The following is a 21,473-nucleotide window of genomic DNA, read 5'->3' as shown; positions in this document are numbered from 1 at the left end:
TAAACTTTTAATTGTTTCTTTGTGAATTTCACATCATGCATTCTGATCCCACTTATCTTTCTCTCCTCTGTCCTTGCAACCTCCCTCCCAAAAAACATTTAAAAGTAAAAACCAACACCGAAACAAACAAATAAAACCAAAAAAATCTCAGCGTGAAAGCTGTAGAATGGCCCAGGGAGTCATACAGTGTACCCTTTAGTCCATATACTTGTAACTGCTCATTGATATGACTCATTCAGCCATTACAGGCTGTCCTCGTGGGTTTATATAACATATCGTGAGGCTAGTTCATAGAGACAATTGATTTTTATACTCTCAGCAGCCATTTCATGATATCATTTTGAATTCTATTCCCCCGATTTATAATGTTTCTCTGAGATTGATCATTAGTACCTTGTAATTTCTTTCGATGGTACTGTTTGCTGAATCCAGGTGGTCCACTATCCACATTCCAGATAGCTTTGCATAGGTTCCTACCCATTTGAAAGAACAAACATCTCTACTTGTCTTTTCAGGTACTCATTGTACATAGTACTTTCTCATGTTTCTGAAGCTGGTAGGATTGCCTGCACGCTCCAGTTGAGTGGAAGTTCATCTAGTCCATAATAGAGCTCAGTGATCTCCAGGTTGGAAGGCACACTGTATACAGGACTGATGCAGACCTGGCTATGGTCTGGTTCTTGTGTGCTTTGGGCATCCACTAGGACCTTGGTCTGTGGAGTCTGTTGTTCTAGCAAGGATAGCTCAGTAGATGGAGTCTCTGCTATTAGATGCACAAACAGGTTAGAATTCCCTCAGACTGTTCGAGGGCTCCTTCTAGAACCTTCAGTGGGCCTCGGAATAGACTGTGCTGCATTCAAACAAGTTATAAAAGTAACAAAATTGAACGCAGGATGACTTCAGGATACACTGCGAACACCAATATCTGTGGGCTTGCATCTGGAGAAGGGGGATTGGATGGCTACAGCTCCTTTGAAGTTGTTGTGAACTCATAATTTAGTGACTTAACTTTATGTTGTTTTAGCTAAGTTCACAAGACCATTTTAGAATGTACTATGGGATGGCAATGAATATGTACTATATAGAAATTAAAAGTTATCCAAAGTAAAATACAGAATTAGAATTAAAATACTTTTATAATTGGCATACTTTTAACACATTTCTTTTCTTAACTACATCATTTAAATTACCTCTATTTGACAAAATGGATGGAAATTGTAGAACAATCACCAAATATGCTTTGGTTGGTTTTTTTTTAGCATATTTTGTATTTTCTTTTGCTCTCTCTTTATTTCTATTTGAAATAGAGTGGGAAGCTGTGCTTTTCCCTGTAGACAGTTCACCAACAACTCCCAAGCTTGTGGGTCACTTTAGTCTTTTACTATCTAAATTCAAACTGTTATCACACAGTTCTCTCTAAATTACCAAACCCTATAAGCCTATTTTCTCTTCCCAGTTCTTCTTGCCCCTTATTTTTTTACGCTGTTGCTTATACCAATTCCAACATCCTTTTCTCTCTACACTTGAAAGATTTATTTGCAAAAAGACTTGATAACACTGATTTAAGACTAAAAATTAAAATAAAGGATTAAATTTTTGTTTTGCATTTTCAATTTTTAAAGAAAATAACCAGCATATACAGATATAATCTAGAAGTTTTTGTTATTTATTTATTGTGGGGCTAATCATTTAACCATCAAATTAAAACTATTAAGAAGAGAGAACTCAGACACCAAACACAATCTTGGTAAAGTACCTTTATTCTCATTTGAGTAATTTTCAATCTACTAAAGATGAAAAAAAAACTTCATGCCGTGTTCAACTCTTAAGCAATAATCTCTCTCTCTCTCTCTCTCTCTCTCTCTCTCTCTCTCTCTCTCTCTCTCTCTCTCTCTCTCTGTGTGTGTGTGTGTGTGTGTGTGTGTGTTGTGATTATATGAATGAATGTACAGTAGGACAGAGGTTGACAACAGGGTCTTCTTCAATCTCTGTCTCTATACTATTTGTTGTGACAGGTCTCTCAAGAAACCTATAACTCGTTGATTGATTATAATGGATTGCTAGCAGGTTCTAGGGAATCCCATGATTCTGCTTCCTAGTGCTGAGATTGCAGGTATACACTGTCATAACTAGCTATTATGGGTGGTGGGAATACAAACTCAGTCCTCATGTTGGTATAGCATGCACATTACCCATTGAGCTACCTTTCCTACCCCAACAATCAATGTCTTTAAAAAACTTTTATTGCACTTACATATTTGTTGTATATTGGAGTGGGGCGTTTGAAGAGTGAGAGCCTTCAGTGGCATTTCAATTGTATTTTAAGAAATAAAGACTGCCTGAAGATCTGAGAATAAAACAGTCCCATTGTTCAGCCTTACAGCCCAGGTTATGGTAACACACACCTTTAATCCCAGTAGCCACAATGACATGCATCTTTAATCCCAGGAGCCAAACTAATTGCCATAGAAATCACATGGTGCATGCCTTTAATGATGGTGGGTGAATGCCTTTAATTCCAGCCCTAGACAGGATTATAAAGTGGAAGGAAACAGTTCTCAACACATAGTCTCATTCTGAGATTCTGAGAGGTAGGATGGCCATTTCAGACTGAGGTCGAGGTAAGAGCCAGTAGCTGGTTGTTTTGCTTTTTGAGTCTTCAAGTTGAACCCCAATTTCTGACCCTGAGTTTTTATTAATTGTGCTCACGAGCCTGCTACAACATATGTGTAGAAGGCAGAAGACAGCTCGTGGAAGTGGTTCTGTCCTTCCCTCACATGAGTTCCAGGATTGAATTCAGGTCAAAGGGCTTGATGGCAACCACCCTCACCATCTGAACTATAATCTCTGGCTGACAAAAATCAAAGTTTTAGCACGAAAAACCAAATATCAGCTTTTAATACCTTTTACCCATATCTAATACTTCTTAAGATCTCATTAAACTTAGAGATGCTTTTACTGCAGACATAAAAGTAATGGCAACTTGTTACTAAATTTGTTCAACTCTTTAGTAGGGCTAGGAATGAAAGACTAGAATGAAGTTAGTATCAATAATGCCCTTTAGGTTTGAATGCTATGAAGCAGGTAAAAGGATATGGAAACACAGAAATTAATAAATTAATGAATACAGGTATTTATTCATTAGAATGGATTAATTCTGGCACCCTCTCTTCCTTGTCTTGTAGTCAGACTGATGACTATCTTGAATATCACCATAGAACCTTCATCCAGGACAGATGGAGACAGAGACAGAAACCCATATCTGAGCACTGGACTGAGCTCCCAAGGTCCAGTTGAAGAGGAGAAGGAGGGAGAAGATGAGCAAGAAAGTCAGGACCATGAGGGGTTCACCACTGAAACAGTGGGCCTGAGCTAATGGGAGCTCACCAACTCCAGCTGGACTGGGAAGGAATGAGCATGGGATCAAACTGATCCCTCTGAATGTGGCTGACAGTTGGAGCAGACTGAGGGGCCAATGACAATGGCACTGGAGTTTGTCTCTACTGCATGTACTGGCTTTTTGGGATCCAATTCTATTTGGATGCATACCTTGCTCAGCTTGGATGTAGTGGTGAAGGCCTTGGAATTCCCACAGGGCAGGGTGCCTTGCCCTCTCTTAGGATTGGAATGGGGTAGGGGAGAGTAGGAGGGAAGTGGGAGGAGGGGAGGAAGTGGGAATTTTGATTGGTATTATTCTTAAAGTAATAAAAAATAAAATAAAGATTGGATTCATTTATAATTCTGAGAATATCTGAACTTATAAACTTACTAATTATTATAATTTACTGTTCACAGATGAGAATTATCAGGCTGTAAAGACTGTGCATCTGTCTAAGCTATAATTTAGATAACATGGATAAGTGTCTATGAATTCTCAGAAACAGATCTCATAAACCTGATAACTAATTTTACTAAGAATTTTAGAGTTGCTACAGCGCAGGAAATAAAACAATTACCATATTTTGCCTACTACCTACAAAATGTGTTTGAGAATACCCCACATACACAAACTGAAAGAGAAGCATTACCCACAGCATTGCTGTCACTGAATGACAGATGATATATTAAATATCAAAATGTCAAACTGAGGGACAATGGAGCTGGCTTGGTAGTTAAAGATGCTTGTAGCCAAGCCTGGTGACCTGAGCTTTATTTCATGGGAGAAGGGGAGAACTAACTCCTATAAGTTATCCTTTGACCATATCATGCCATCTGCACGCTCCTCAACACACTACAAATCAATCTGATACACATCTCAGAATGTAATGGTGACTTCATTTCTACATTTATCTAGATTTCAACGTTCTGTCATAGTTGACAAACTCTGTAGTCTTGGATAGGCACCCTTAAAAACTAGATAGATAAAATAGAATGGAGATTAGAATGAAGTAGATACTATATATTCTGCCCTGTATATCTCCACCTTACCAAACAACTCTATTAATGATCTAGAAACTTTCAGTACTTTCATGGGGAATCCAGCACAATTTAACTCAATCAGGAAACAAAAATTCCTTTGACGTCTTCTGAGGGTTATCTCCTATTATGCTAAGAGAATGTGGCAGCATTTTATTGGAGCCAGCAAAAGAGACAATTTTTTTGCTTGAAACCCCAATCTCTGGTCCAGTAAAGGTCTTTATTATTTAGCCCTCAGGAAAAGACACGTGACAGATTGCAACTGTCACTAGCTCCTGACTCCTTTTATGCTTCCCCCACTTTTCGTATTCCCAAGAGGACAAAACTGATTAAACTCTGGCTCCTGAATGTGAAGCTGCGAAGTTTCATAACCATGCAAGGGCTTTAGCATGCATAAAACGTTGCCATGGAGATCAGAACTTGACATTATGATCCACATTAGTTTGTCGGGAAGTGGTTAAATAGGTGTACTGTCAAAAAAATCCATAATTCCTGTCATGTGCCTAAAATCTCATCATTTGCCCTGATCTTTTAAATCTTATTTTGAAAGGGGGGGTTCAAAGTTGATTTTATGATGGGTTTCATTATGGCATTTGCATTCATAAATATCATTATACATTCTTATTCATAATTCTCCTCCTGCATCATTTCCATCCCCCATACCTATATCTTTCTTGCTAGTATTTATATTCATTTTGTTGTTTCAGTTTTATTATAAATAAAAAATCAAGAAGCTAATGTAACATGAGGGCCTCAAAGATGAACTCAGCAAAGAATCTAAGCAATATTGGAGAGGATTCCTTACTGCCCTTCCTCTGTAAGCAAATAATCTTTTGTAGATAGCACCATTTACTTCACAGAATTCTAAAAAAAAAAAAAATCCCAGAATTAAAATGAGTGTAGCATAAAAATAAATCAAACAAAAGTTGGGTTTCACTCTTAAAACATATTGTGCCAGACAATGTTTCTTTCCTTTATTATTATTTTTTTTCTCATACTCAAACCAACAGCCAAGTCTCTCTCCCCTTCTCATCCATTTCTTCATTTATCAGGTAGGCAGTGTCTTTCTCCAGTGCCTTTGAGATTAATTTAATTTTTGGCAGTGTTTTTTTTTTAAATTCTTCTCTAATATATTGCAACCCAACTTCAATTTCATCTCCCCTCTCCCAGTCTCCCCTTTTCCCAGACCTACCTCAACTCCATCCTCAAGATCCCCTCTTCTTCTGTTCCATTCAGAAAAGAACAGGCCTTGAGAAATATCAACAAAACAGACTAACAAGTTATATTAAGAAGGAGGCCTAGTGTAATCATCATCAGAAAGGTTTCATTCAGTAAAGGACAAAAGCAGATGCAGAGAGAGCCAAAGTCAAATATAGGTAGAGCTCTGGAAACCCTGCAGAAGAAGGGGAACAAGAATTGTAGGAACTAGCTGAGTCAAGGACACCAGAAAAACATGGCCCATAACTAAATAGGGCTTCACAGAGACTGAAGCAACTATAGGGAACCTGTATGGGTCTAAGCTACATCTTCTTAACATATGCTATGGTTGTGTAATTTGGTTTTCTTGTGAGATTAATTCTGACAAGAGCTTCAGTGCACATGTTCCTTGAGCTTTGAAGTCAGTCAGCTGGGCAGCTAAGAGATACACACAGCCCTGGTTCCCAAGAAGCCTAGGGTATTTATAATACATAAAGATGATCAGTAAGAATCTTTGTCTTCTACCCTTCATCAAATAGCATTTTTGGTGCCAAACATTCTGTATTCAATGAACAGTGCTTTTAAGGCAATATGATTCTTTCAAGATGTTTAGGATGAGTCAATTTTATTCATTTCATATATGTACGTGATATTTTGGTTTTCAAAGAAAAACAAATGAGAGGCCATTTCTAACTGACCGTCTCTAACTGTCCACTGAGCTGCTACTGCATGAAACTCTAGTCTCACAACAGAATTGTGTCAGATTAGTTTTCATTGCATGGTGGCCCTCCATTTATTTTTCCTGCCTGGGATCTGTAGTTCTGAATCCTACTGCTTATCTTTTTCTTTGGTGAAAAGTATATCAGAAAGTAAAAGAAACATTGCATCCATCACTGTTTTTATATGGCTGGAGGAAAAAAACAGAAGTCACATTTCAGACATATCCCTATATAAGGTTCAATCTTCAATGACATATCATTCATATTTAATTCTACATATCTAATAATTTATAGTAAACCCTTTAAATGGAACTGCAATTTAGGTAAAAATGATATTTAAAATCTATATGAATTCATTTGGTTGCATTATCACTGTATTTTGATATGTGTGACTCTTCAATATTTATTACTAGACAATATTCACCAGACAACAAAAAACAAACAAAGAACAGAAAAGCATTATGGCAAAAGAAGCAGAATGGTCAGCCCTGTGTTCATCCAACTTGCAACTATGAAATGGCTTCACGATGACTTTGGTATTATGAGTCCACAAAAATGTGCTTATGAAAACTGTACTTAGGTGATTAAAAAATACCATATGAAAGCAGATATTAGGGTCTGAATTATGTCCTTCCTCTTTCTACCAAATCATATCTTGAGATTATAACCCCACTTGCTCAATACATCTAAATTTAGAGACAGTATTTAAATAAGGAATTAAGCAAAGTGATGTCATTAGAATAATTGGTAACACAAAATGACTTGCATCTTTTTTTTTTTAAAGAAAGAAATGTAGAAACAGGTTTGGTGGTGATCACTGAGATACATATGCAGTGTCCATATTTTCAGGCTAATCCTCTTCCAATGGAAATTGTTATCATTCTACCAGGAAAAATCTACTGGAACTCAGTGTTCATAAGCTGAATTATTATAAACAGGCATTGCTGTCTCCACTATGCATATAACCTCTGCTTGTACCCATGTTGAGTGGTTGCTATGGGTCAAACAATACAGTGATAATTATAATAAGAACTTTTAATACTAACAAGAAGAGAGAGGAAGGAAGATAATATGATGACAACAGCATGCATACATAAATCACCCTAGTAACACTGGATGAATGAATCCATATGCATTTCAGAGGCAAACATGAAGCATAGTAAAAAAAAAAAAAAAGGAAAGAGAGAGTTAGCTGTGTTGATACTGGATTGAAACTGGCTGATGCCCTAGATTGGTTAAAACTGATCATCATGGCTTTGCCTTAACAATACCTAAAGAAAACTTGGTGATTTGAAAATATTTACTCCTACATAGGTCTTCCATAAAACAGCTAACTAGAGGAAACACCATTTCTACTATGCTAAAGGAACCTTCCACAACAGAAAGATTTTTTTTTCACTTTTAGCTACACCAAATTGGCTTACTTTTCAATTTAAACATCTCAGATTAAATATGTCTGGGCCTTACCAAACAACAACTGATCGAAATACATGTGACAAATGTCAAGGTCCTACATTTCAACAAGAGAGTCTGTCCTATGCCGAAGATTCAGAATTCCACTGCTTAAGAAACCACACAAATGCCTACATAGGTGTTTTTATACATGATTGATACAGAATGGTATGTGTTTATGTTCTCTGTGTGTGAATGTGTTCTACGACTGAACACCTGAATATTTGCTGTCTTTCATTCTGATGCCTACACGTGTGGTCCTGTTTCCCATTCTACCTCTACTTCTCTCACTTTCAATGCACTTGTTTACATAACTTTTTTACTTCTTGTTCTCAATCATCCATTTTCTTGAACATACTTCCTGTGTTTTCCACCCCTGCTTTTCTTATCTTCAGTTGATACCTAAGCCAGGCATACTCCTAGCAGCTCAACCCTTCCCTTTATTACCACTACCCCAGCACACGATCACTGATCATTAATGGCTCTATGAGAAGTTTTGTTAACACACAACAAATTCTTGGACATTCTTCTCCTATCTCCCAGGCCTTCAAAAGATTGAATTTTTTTCAAAAAATAAATCCAAATATTACATTTCTGCAAGCGTATACATTAAATACATGATTACACAATTAGAGTCACAAAAATACATACATAAAATTTGCAAGATATAGATCATATTTATATTGTATTAAACCTTAATACACTCTGTATTGTGCAATGAGATTCAATTATAGACCAAGAAGCTAGATTCCTATTAAGCTGAGACTTGGTGGGACAACATTCTTTGAAAGTTTGCAAATTGGCAGTAACAGTAGCAAGAGACGATGGCCCTCGATAACTCATTAGTGTTTTCAGTGGCAATGCACTTTTAAGAAAAATCTTCAGAGCTCATTATCGACCTATTACTATGCTAATCCACACAGACTAATTGGAATTGATATTGTTGTATGCATTACTATCATTAGTGTGCTGCAATCTAGTGGCCTGCCAAAATGAAGAAATTAAAAAAAAATAAGACGGAAGTAATGGTCCATGTCAATAGATAAAAATAAATAAATTATATGCCACTAGCTAGATGGATATCCTAGTACAGCTTCTGAAGAAAGACTCTACATCTCAATTCACTTTTTTATTGTTCCATTTGCTGGACCTATATGTTAGTAAGAAAATGAATGAATTATTGGCTTACAGGGTATACAGTGGACTCATGCAAACTGATGTATTATTACCCACAGCCAAATACAAAACTGATCATATGGAATTTTTCTTTGAAGCCTTTTATTTTCCAAATATAAATACATATTATTGTTCTCTTTCATTTATTGGTTTGTATCTACAGTCAGGATATATGGTTAAGAGTTATCCTATCCATCCTAGTGGCTTTGTTTAATGTCTTTACCTTGGCAGCTGTAAACTTACAACCCTGTCATTTCTTGTGATACCAGTGCGTGAACCCAATTCAACAAATCCTGCTGATCCTATTCACTCCCTTTGTCAAGTGCTTCTCCCCACCCAGCTGCTCCCTCTAGATGAAGCCTTGGTGAATAGAGGGTTCATCAGATGAAGTCTTTCCTTGGGGCGAGGCCTGCTCTTGTTTCAATCACACTCAAAACAAAATATAAGTTTTCATCCCCACCAAAAGACAATGAGGGCTTCCCGTTTCCACATCTTCAGCATTTGCTGTCAATTGTTTATTGATCTTTGCTATTCAGCTGAAGTAAGACAAAACCTCAAAGTTGCTTTGATTTGCATTTGCCTACTCCACAGGGATTATAAAAATTTATGGAGATATTACTTAGCCATTTTCATTTTTTTTTAGAACTCTGTTCACATCGGAAGCTCAATTTTGAATGGGTAATTTGCTTGGGGGGGGGGTAGTGAGCTTTTTTCTTTAACTCTATCTTTGAGTTGTTTATATGTTCTGAATATTTTTCTCTGCAGGTGCATAGCTTAGAAAAATTCACTTCTATTCTGTGGGCCTCGTTCCAAATGTGTAATAACAGTTAAAGAAAAATAGACCAAGAATTTGAGAGAACAAGGAGGATACATGGGAGGGACTGAAAGGAAAAAAGGGAAGGGGAAAATAATTTAATTATATTATAACCTAAAAAAATATAATAGAAATGTGGAAGTCAGGTAATTGTCAAGTCCTATACTTGATTACAAATTTCTTTGCAGTAATCATTTTAAAAGGTATACAAGTATCAAAATATCAAATATATACTAGTTATTTTTAATTCTACATAAATTATAATTTAATAAAGCCAAAGAAGGCTAAGAAAATTCTTAAATGTTAGAAATCTGACAATGAGCACTACAGACCTGTATAACTGGATGAATGTCAGCCTTCAGCATTCCCATTTACTATATGCTCTAATGATTCTGGGCGCTCACTTTTTCTTAAACATGCAAAAGTACCTACCTGGGGAACTTTGCCTTTGTGATATTTATTTCAAGAAATATTTTTCCTCAGATATCAAAATGGTTCATTAGTTGGGGTGGGGGGGGGCACATGCCTTTAATCCAAGCCTTTGGGAGGAAGAAGCAGTATCTCTATGAGCTTGAGGCCACATGGTCTAAGTGAGTTCCAAGGCAGCCAGGGCTGTGACAGAGAGAAACCTTGTCTCATAAATAATAAAAGGAAAGAAAGAAAGGAAAGAAGGAAGGAACAGAGGGATGGAGGAAGGGAGAGAGGGAGGAAGAGAGGGAGGGAGGGAGGGAGGGAGGGAAGTAGGAAAAAATGAAGGAAGGAGGGAAGGAAGGGGAAAGGGAAAGGGAAAGAAAAGAGTTCATTCAAGTTGCCCTGGCTTCTTTACATTCTACCATTGAAACCATTCCTTACTATGCTACTTAAAATAAAGTTACATTCTTTGTCCTTGTTCTAAAATGCAGTATATTGGTGGAAGTTTTAAGATACATTAGGAGTAGTGAATCAGGGGTAATTTTGTGTAAAAGAGTTATGGGTAGAGAGGCACATTGAGGATGGGAGCATGTGACGAAGCATCACTGTCAGGCACATGCCAAGAAGAAGGCCGGGGCAGCCCTAGGAAAGGGTCTGCATCGTGCTTTCTGCAGAATGCACAGAAAACAGGCTATAGACTCGCTAGCCCTGAGGTGTGCACGGGCTTTGGAGCATAAGAGAAGCCCCTGTTTTCTAGTAATCTAAGCTGTTGAGGGCATGTACCTAGTGTGATATGCAAAAGCTGACTAGAGAAGGTGGTTAGTATCAGAGTTCTGAACTGGAGTTAGCTTCCAGAACCTGAAAACTCATGGTCTTATTTCTCTATGAACTGATAAACACTGAGATGGTCTATCCTCAGTAATGCTCCAGATGTCAAAGCCTCAGAAGATAGAAAAGACAGCACACAGCGCTATCCTTATGTTTAGATTTGGTGTCTTCATGCACTATCTCACCATCTGACTTTGCAATGATTTTGTTATGATTTCCGCCATCCTGACCTAAGATAAACTCAATTAAGGAAGAAATATTTCTGTTTTACTGACTGACATGGTCCCCATGTACTAGACAAGAGTCAGATAGAAAAAGTGCAAATACTGAATTAATCGCTTCCCAAATGAGTATATGAAAACTGTCCATCAATGGTTCACAAGAAAAGGCAATTGTGTTCCCCAGAGACATTTGGCAGTGCCTGGAACATTTTTAATTATCACCTTGGGGAGGAAGGATGCTACTGGCATCCAGCTGGTGGAGGTCAGGTGTATTGTTAAGCTTCATACAACACAATAGCATTTGAAATGAATAGAATTGTCTGCTATAAATGTTATTAGGGCCACAGCTGAAAACTTCTCAGGTTAATGACTTCACTTCAATGATCTCGAAAAATGTCATATAAGTGAACAGTTTTTAGTCATAGATAATTTAGAATGAAACTTTCTCACTTTCAGTTGATACCTATTAAATAAATAAGCTGCTATTATTAGTATATTTCAACAAAGGATAGACCAAGAAAAGCAATGCACTTTTAAAGTATTTCCTATTTTATGTTCTCTCACTAAATGAGAAACAATAAATTAATATTTATTACATAGATTATAAATAACCACTCCATAAAATATAGAATATGCATTATAATAATACCAATGATCACAAAGATTACATGGAAATAATCTGTGCGTTTGGCATACTGATAGAGCTAGATATACTTATCTATATATTTTAAAGTATTTCCAGGCTCTTTATTACATATGACATTTTATTTCAGGCTCTGGGAAAGAATGTTAAAACAAATAAAAAAAACAAACAAACAAACAGAAATCAACCTATCACCTCCTATCTCTCAGTTAGCAAGCCAAAGAAACACAGCGGCATACAGAAGGCACATGGACAAGTCAAAATTGACATCCTTGCACCAATTTTTTAAAAACTTTTTATTTATTCTTTGTGTCTTTGACATCATACACCTCAATCCCATTCATTTCCTGTCTCTGCATATCTGCCCTCACATTCCAACCCTGATAAAATTTAAGAGAAAGAAGGATGAAGAAAGTATGGAATATATACATATTAGAGTACTACTCAGCAGTTAAAAAAAAAGGACTTCTTGAATTTTGCATGCAAATGGATGGAAATAGAAAACACTATCCTGAGTGAGGTAAGCCAAACCCAAAAAGAGGAACATCGGATGTACTCACTCATATTTGGTTTCTAGCCATAAATAAAGGACATTGAGCCTATAATTCGCTATCCTAGAGAAGCTAAATAAGAAGGTGAATCCAAAGACAAGCATATAGGCATCCTCCTGAATATTAACCTTTATCAGGCGATGAAAGGAGACAGAGACAGAGACAGAGACCCACATTGGAGCACCGGACTGAGAGAGCACGAGTAAGGAACTCAGGACCGCGAGGGGTGCACCCACACACTGAGACAATGGGGATGTTCTATCGGGAACTCACCAAGGCCAGCTGGCCTGGGTCTGAAAAAGCATGGGATAAAACCGGACTCGCTGAACATAGCGGACAATGAGGACTACTGAGAACCCAAGAACAATGGCAATGGGTTTTTGATCCTACTGCATGTACTGGCTTTGGGGGAGCCTAGGCAGTTTGGATGCTCACCTTACTAGACCGGGATGGAGGTGGGTGGTCCTTGGACTTCCCACAGGTCAGGGAACCCTGATTGCTCTTCGAGCTGATGAGGGAGGGGGACTTGATCGGGGGAGGGGGAGGGAAATGGGAGGCGGTGGGGGGAGGAGGCAGAAATCTTTAATAAAAAAAAAAATAAATAAATAAATAAATAAAACGCTGAAATGTGGCCTCTAAGAACTTTAAAATATTGTCTTTTGCATAAACCATACACAGATGAGTTGTCCATCACATCTTCCATGTCACCGTGTTTCCCCTCCAGCATGTCCTCCTACCCAGAAAATTGCCCAGTCAGTTGCTACCAATATTGAGCCAGATAAGATAACGCACTGAAAAGATGTAACTTTAGTTTTACATGATAGTAAAACAGAGTCACATTTTGAAGACAGTGTCTCTTTCCTCGATGCCTTTTGGGGTTGTCTTTCCCAATATTTTAACCACAGAAATAATTGACCAGCCTTTATGATCACACTACATCAGTCTTTTATTTGATGTTAAAAACAGGGACTCTGGCTCTATGATTTTTATATGCCACTCATAATCATTCTGCTAAGTCAGTCAACAACTGGAAGTGATTTCTCATACTGCAGACCACTTTTAATATAAGATTATCCATTAGGTTAAACAAGTGATATTACAAAGGACCATAAAATCATTGGTTGATGGGACAACGACGGTACTTTTAATTGCACTGTAGCTCTGGGCTTGATTTCTGACACTTCCCTCTACATGATAATTCATACTTTACTTCCTTCCCATTCTCTTTCCTTTCAGAGATGTTGATATCAAACTGATATAAGGGAGGTACATGAAGCAAACTATTTACGACAGAATGAATTGATTAGCTTTACAAAAGTTTTTGTAAGAATGTAATTCAAAAATTTTAGCATAGTTTTTCCTTATTAATTCCTTGAATTTTACTGTATCTTATTTGATGTGTCAATTGTAAAAACAACAGCGCAAATACCAGGTTCCATGTTTTACCACCCAGCTGCTGACAATAATGCACTTCCACACAGCTATTTAGATCTTAAAATCGTTCTGGATTCCATTGTGTGGTACCACAGTAAGATGCATTAAGCAATATTGGATCTACCAGCCTCATTTCAAGGTTTTCTACATACTTTATATTAAGTCTTTGCAATCCACTCATGACCTTCACCCAGTTTCTTTGATCCTGATTCTTCCTTTTGTGAATCACCTCCACCTTTTCCAGCTTCTTAATCTCTGTCTTCCTGGAGGTTGCTTGGTTTGTTGTCTGACTTACCTATCTCTATGTATGGAATCTCTTCTGCTCAAAGTGAAAATACCTCAACAGCCCGCCCAATTTGACAGTATTTCAATCTCATGGATTTATGAAGAAACTGTTGACTCATATCATCCCAGTTAGAATATTATAAGCTTTTATAAATAGAACTCAAAACTGGATAAGCATTAAAATACTATTCAGCCATAATGAAGCCTATGTGACTAAAGATTCTTCTGTGTCTTCATGTAAGAAGTCCTGTCATACCTCCCACGTAGACTAGATCTATGTATGTCTCTCTTAGGGTCCTCATTGTTGTCTATGTTCTCTGGGATTGTGATTTGTGGGCTGTTTTTCTTTGCTTTATGTTTGAGACAAGATCTCCTGAGTAAATTGAAAGCATGGGGACCTTGGGAGAAAGTTGTAGGGGAGGGGAGAGATGGGGAGGAGAGCATAGAAAAATGTAGAGCTCAATAAAAATAATTTTAAAAAGAATAAATTAAAAAAAAAAGTCCTGTCATTATTCTATGGGTGCTTGGAAGGTTTTGACTTCTGTTATCCTATTAAAATCTCCTTCTCCCAAGTGCTCTAGGACGCCATTCCCTCTGTCCTGAGGTGGCTAATCTTTTAAAGCAAAAAACCTTTTCAGTATATAAACTTACTCAGAATTTAGAGCTCACAGAATGGAAGAACACTTGGAAATTTTAAAGGGTTACTGAGCTACAAACATTACCCAGAGACTTGCTACACAAAATGTTTTGTCACAAAAGCAACACACAGGGACTGCAAAAAATGCAGATTATGGGGTCTCATCCACATATTAATTTAAATGCACTATTTCTATGCACAATAAAGTTCAAGCCCAAGTTCTATGAAGTTCTATTATGAAAAGGGCATGTTTTAAATATTCTCTTGACTTTCCGTACTCATACCTGACACACTCTACCTACGTATATGCATACTTGTTCTGAATTACTCTGAATAAAAAAGCTTTATCGTTTAAAGTATAGAAACTTGATATTTTATAAACCAAAACATGTGAGATTCTGTGCATATGTTTCCCATGAATTTTATACCCTTGCATTTTAAAACATTTCATTCTATATTTATTTGAGCAAATAGTACAACCATTGCTCTCATCAAAATAACATACGCAGAGTAATTCAGTTCTAACCTGCAGAGTTGTTTTAAATATAATAGAGGAAATTTATTAATTATAAATTATAAAAAACATATTGTGTTTGTCATCATACATTTTTATGGACAAAACAGAAAATCTTGTAAATTGTCCATTGAAAGATTATAATTTTTCTTATTTTCCTGAAAGAAAAACAGAATCTAGTATCCTTGATATTAATGAGGAGTTTCTTTCTCTTTCTCTTTTCATTAACACTTAAATAATAATCAGTAACTTTCCTTCACTCCAAAACCCCAGGAGTCTAATATACTCAGCCTGTCTTATGAAACAAGCTCCCAAACAAAATTTATGTGTTTAAAAAAATAAAAATTTCAAAGTTTATAAGGTGACTTGATCTTTGCATTGAATTGTTTATTTCAAATGTAATTTTTCTTTTACAATAGCAAAATGCTTAAAATTGTTCATAATTACCCCTTTATAATTTCAAACAAATGGTAAGCAATTGTTTTTGACTCCCAAATGTATTTTTGATGGCTGTCTGTTACTGTGATGAGCAAATCAGAATGTCATAATTACAATTTACTAGATCTTAGTATGAAAATATGATTTTTGTAATCAGAAATTTAATCCCCTATCCTCCTATTACTATTCATCGACTGCAATACAGTTTTATTTCTTCTTATGCTTTGTCCCAAAGGATATAGCTAGTGTCTTAAGAGTCACATTTTTTTAGCTGCTAAAATGTCACTGTTTTTCTCTTGCCTTTCTTTCATGTTTAATTCTAACTTTTGCTCTCACCTTTAGAAATATCTATCTAAAGCCCTAGTCATAAACCTTGCCAGGCTGTGTATCAGCTACATAACTTTATCTTCTGGAAATATATTTGTGAGGCTCTTGTACTCTGTTTTTCATGTTCTCTCGCCCTGCTTTGATCATTGCTCTTGAGAACCTCACCCCTCCAATTACGCCTCTACCTTTTTTAGATTACACATCTCTGTCTGTGGGATTTTTCTATCAAAGCAGAGAGTGCCTGATTTAGGCCTTCTTTTGCCCTTATTGATTTTTTTTTCCAAATCACAAAAGAAGCAAAACCTTTTTATGTGCCCAGTTTCAATAAAATTGTATCAGGAAAAAAGCACAGCTTAAACCTTCTTTAAGTTTTACTTCCATGATCTGAGTAGTCTGTGTCCTTGGGAGCCCAATTCCCCAAACATCTTCTTGGGTAACTCAAAAGGATGTCAACTTAAGCCTTAAAATAACAGACGGTGGTAGTATTTTTGTACAAGAAAGTAGATCCCCTTTCAGTATATTAGGAAATAAGCTCTTCTGACAGCATGAGAGAAGAATCTAGAGGAAGTCACTACTTTGTCAGCAACATTGGCCTTGAGGAACTTTCAGTCGCATGAATTAAATAAACTTCCAGGTAACCTGCACTTTCCCTATATCCCTAATCACAGTTTGTCTCTAGATAACGAGACAACTGCCCACAGAAAATGGGGAGCACTAGTTTTTCTGACCCTTGTTTAATAGCTGGAAGAATTCAAATTTTTTCTTTGTCTTCTTTGTTGTCTCCTCAGCAAAAGCAATGCTACTGGGGTGGTCTGCTTAAGGGACCATGATAGGAAACCTTCACTAATGCTGACAATGGTCAGAACCCAATGCTGCAATTCTTGGGCACTGTTTCTTGACCACTGTTAAGTTCACTGTACAAATAACATCACTTTGGGAAAAGAAATACGTAGGGAAATGGTTTCAGTAAACAGTTCTAGGCTGACAATGAAATGTGCAGCATTGGGAATCTTAAAAGAATTGCTTATGCATCACTTTAAATTTTTATGTACAATATAAAGTTCAGTATTAAGCCACTTTTTATTGTGCCCCTTTGTAAAGTAAAAATGTTTACTGTTCCCTTTTAATATCTTCATATGGTGGAGCAGATCAATAAGCTGCATAGGACCTCTCTTTTAAGAACACTGATTCTATTTTTCTGTTCAATACTTGCCACTTCCCCAAAAGTCCTGCAAACTGCCAGCGAATGCCCTGACCATGGGGGTTAGGATTTCAGCTTATGAATTTAGGGATGACAAAACATCCAGACCACAGAAATGACAAAATGCAAATGACCTGTGAAGCATGTTAGTAACCCTATTTCTAATGTAAAAAGCAGGGAAATGATGATTATTTTTAAAACAATTAGAATATTCCACAGAGTGTCCATCTGACTTCAATGCATTCCTTTCCTCAGTTAAAGTAAAGAATCCTGACAAACCCTTAGAACATGGAACAGAGCACTTTCTTCATCCATTTGTCCTCTACTGGGGTACATGACCCTTCGTGAAAAGAGTTAAAATTCAGCATTACCAGAATCATTTGTGTCAGATGCACATTGAGCCATAATTAAGATCTGGGTAGTGATGAATTTAGTCTTTTCTAAACAAATTCTGGGTTCCTAATGGATAATCCACTAAACTGTCGGAATTTTTTAAGCTGACAACATTGGGCTTCTCAGACCATACCTAAATAAGCTTTACTTAATAAGGTGACTCCGGATCTGAAATCAAGCAGAGATGCTCTATCCTTTCCAGTAACTCCACCGTAAGATTTCAAGTGGTTGTCCATGTCTGATCTTGAGCAGGAAATGCTAATGACTCTACTCTGAATGAATCGATTCCTTCATGCAAAATAAAGAAAATGACTATGGTAACAATACCTTTTGGAGAGTACCGCTAGTATATGGATAAAGAAGGATGCAGAGGGAGGCACATAAACTTGAATATCTGAATTGAGTACAGAATATATATCCCAGAGTTTTCATGAATATGCTATTCTTACAGGAACATATCACTGAGATTATCATTGCCATGCTCCTGAGATGCAATCTATCCAGGTGGTTTGTTTGAAAACTGCTTCTCATTTGCTTTGAGAAATGAATTACATCAAGTATCAAAAATATTGTAACTAAATAAATCCATTTTATAAAATTGTTACAATGTGATATATACTTGTCTATATTTTAGCACTGCAGATAGGACAATAATTAAGACACACACAAGACTCCTATTATATTTTATTAAAAGGATTTAGAATAGATATTTAGGTAGTACATACTGGTTAATATATTGGGCTGTTTGTTCTAGGCTTCTGTTGGCTCCTTATTTATTGTGACCTCTGTGAAAAGAGCTCTTAGGAATGCAGAAAGTATGAACACAGAAGAAAGGTAAGATTTATTGCCAAGAAACTAAGTACTGTCAAGGGATAAGAGTGGACCAGTCAAAGAAACTACTGCACCAAACACTAAAAGCAACCTTTATAATATTCTCAACAAGCAGTGTTTCCTAGGGGCATTTTCTTTCCAGGTGATTCATGTGACCATGTGGATTAACATTTGAGGGAAGGAGGAATGATATGATGTGTTCTTTATCAGAAAGCTTCCAGCTAGATACAATTTTACAGATTGTAGATAATTTTCTATTAATGACATTCCAGCCAATTTAGAACCTGATTTCTCCACGCACTACAAAAGCTATGACCCACATCATATTCTTTAGATTTCAAGCCAATCCTTGTTTTACATGCTACAAATGATCACAAATGGGTTCATCCCCAACGGTCTTCAAACGTCTTAGTGTTTAATTATCTATATGAAGGGAAGTATTTGTGAAGGTGATATTTATGTTAAAATCCTTTATATTTCAAGTTGAAATATAATTACAACACTTTCCCTCCTCTCTTTTCCATATCTAGGCCCTCCCAGCTATCCTTCCATTCCTGACATGGAAAATGCATAAAGGTGCAGTAAGTGTCACTAACACATCAGTGGCAGCCAACAGCTCTCAAATTGGACTTTAGGTCCATGCACTGTAAGGAAAATCATGTCAGGTAGTGAAAATCTAGTCAGCTTCCTGAGGGTAGCGAAGTCATAGACATTGGAAATGTCAGCCACCTTGTTAGACTAGTATAATTCTTGACTATACTCTAAATTTCAAAGATTTACATATATAAAATACAAAGTTTTATTAAAAAGTTTTATACTCAAAGATAAGTGTGGCTACCACCCCCATCAAAGAAGCCTCTCCTTAAAACAAATGGAAACCATCACAGAAAAATCACAGAGATCAGTAGATCATGGAGAGTCCAGACACAAAAGATGCATCCATATGAAAGCTTCTGCATCTATTGCTCAGGAAACTATCAATGGACATGTTAACATGGAAAGGAGAATTTTTTCAGGGTCCCATCCCTACACAGAGAATGACAGGCAAGACAACGACAGGAGTGAAGATAATTAACCTCTTGTTAGAAGTATGAGCTCTCTTATTAGTTGTCCAGTACATACAGGTCAGACTTGAAACCGTAAGAACACCACCAACAAAAGTGGATCTTAGTAAGTGCATTTATATATGTGAAATTCTTTTTTTTAAATGTTTTTTTCGAGATAGGGCTTCTCTGTAGCTGTGAAGCCTGTCCTGGAAGTAACTCTTGTAGATCAGACTGGCCTCAAACTCAGATATCTGCCTGCCTCTGCCTTCCCAGTGCTGGGATTAAAGGTGTACACCATGACCACCAGGCTATATGTGAAATTGTTAATGAAAATAGCCAAACAATCAGTAGAAGAATTGGAAGGAAAATTCCAAGTGTAATATAAGGTTATTGCCAAGGTGATAGAGTAGGAAAAAATTTAACAAATTTAGAAAAAGATAGTAAGACTAAAACATTATTAGCCAGTGGGAAGTATTTATGAGGGGATATCTGAGAAGCGGGAGAACTGGATGATGTGGGAGATTGAGATTTCAGTCTGATGGGAAGCCAGTGGGGAGAGGAGGCTGTGGATAAAGAGAATGAAGGAGACAGGTTGTTTAGGAAACCCCCCAGGAGTCCACGTGAGAGAATAATGCCAGAGGATAAACCAGGAAGGTGGGACAGAGAGATGAACAAATGCGCTGCGTGCTTGGGTATTAGAACCTGGATATGGGTGATGCAGAACTCTTCAGTAGAGGTAATCACGGGGAGCAACTGGATTTCTGGGTTATGTTAAATGATGAAAACTGATGTGGTTTGTGAGATTGAAATCAATGGAGGGAAATTTGTGGAAGGTAGATGGCTGCAGTTTTATTATTTTCCAGGTGTCATGTCATTCTGAAATGAATATAAGTATAGTTATCTAATATATTTAATATAGACCACATCTGCAAAAGGACATTTCTTCAAGACGATAATAATTCTAAAGGAATACACAAAGCCAGTATTTGAACACTGTCCAAATCAGTGCAATTCTCTAAAATCTAACCTTTACTAACTTGGTCCTATTTGATTGCCTGCATATTTTTATTTTTAACATAGACCAAAGAAGATAATTCAACTCATGGATGAATTTTCCAACCATAAGACTTGGGACCACATGCTTATTTATTCATAAGAATCTCAAAGGGCCTCTCCACAGATCCTCAGCTTCTCACATAAACACATAAACATAAAAACTTCAGGGCGGGAGCTGAAAACATGTTCTGAAGAGCAAGATTTTCTGTTTGACTGACTGAACTTCCTGGAACATATCGAACAACTTCCCTGCTTCAGTACGCCCACTGTCAAAAATTAATCTTTACTCCAAGAATGGGCTTTCCCCACAAATTGAATGCATAGAATTTCATCTTCTTCAAGCATATGAAACATTAACTTCTAATATAATCCTTTCCAAATAATCTGATTTCTTCTCTACAATATGTCCTATTCCTTTCACTGTTATTTCTATAATCGACTTGAATATTTCATAACATTTATGTTTTCAAGCATGTTTTTATCAAATATTACCAAATCTGTTATATGTAAAGTTAATATCTTATTTCATTTTCTACTCTGCCCGTGATACCCAGAGCCAGGCCTTATTTAAGGATCACAAGTACAATATAAAAATATGAAAATCTCATCGTTTCTAACTATATGAACTATATATTAAATACTAAGGCATTAGTGGGAAATTCTATGACTGGACAAATGTAGTTATTATTAGTATTATTAGCATTTCTAACTACATGAATAAAAGATATTATTAGTATCTGGGGATGCAATATTTAAATTATTCAACTGATAGAAGAATTACTAAAGTTATAACAAAATATCACAAGTTGGTTTGATTAGGTATTCATCACAACCTCCAAGGGACTTCTCCTGGATTAAGTACATTTTATTGTAGGAAAGCCCT

Source organism: Microtus pennsylvanicus, chromosome 12, assembly GCF_037038515.1.
Source record: "Microtus pennsylvanicus isolate mMicPen1 chromosome 12, mMicPen1.hap1, whole genome shotgun sequence".
NCBI lineage: Eukaryota > Metazoa > Chordata > Mammalia > Rodentia > Cricetidae > Microtus > Microtus pennsylvanicus.
Note: the sequence above shows the minus strand (reverse complement) of the source record.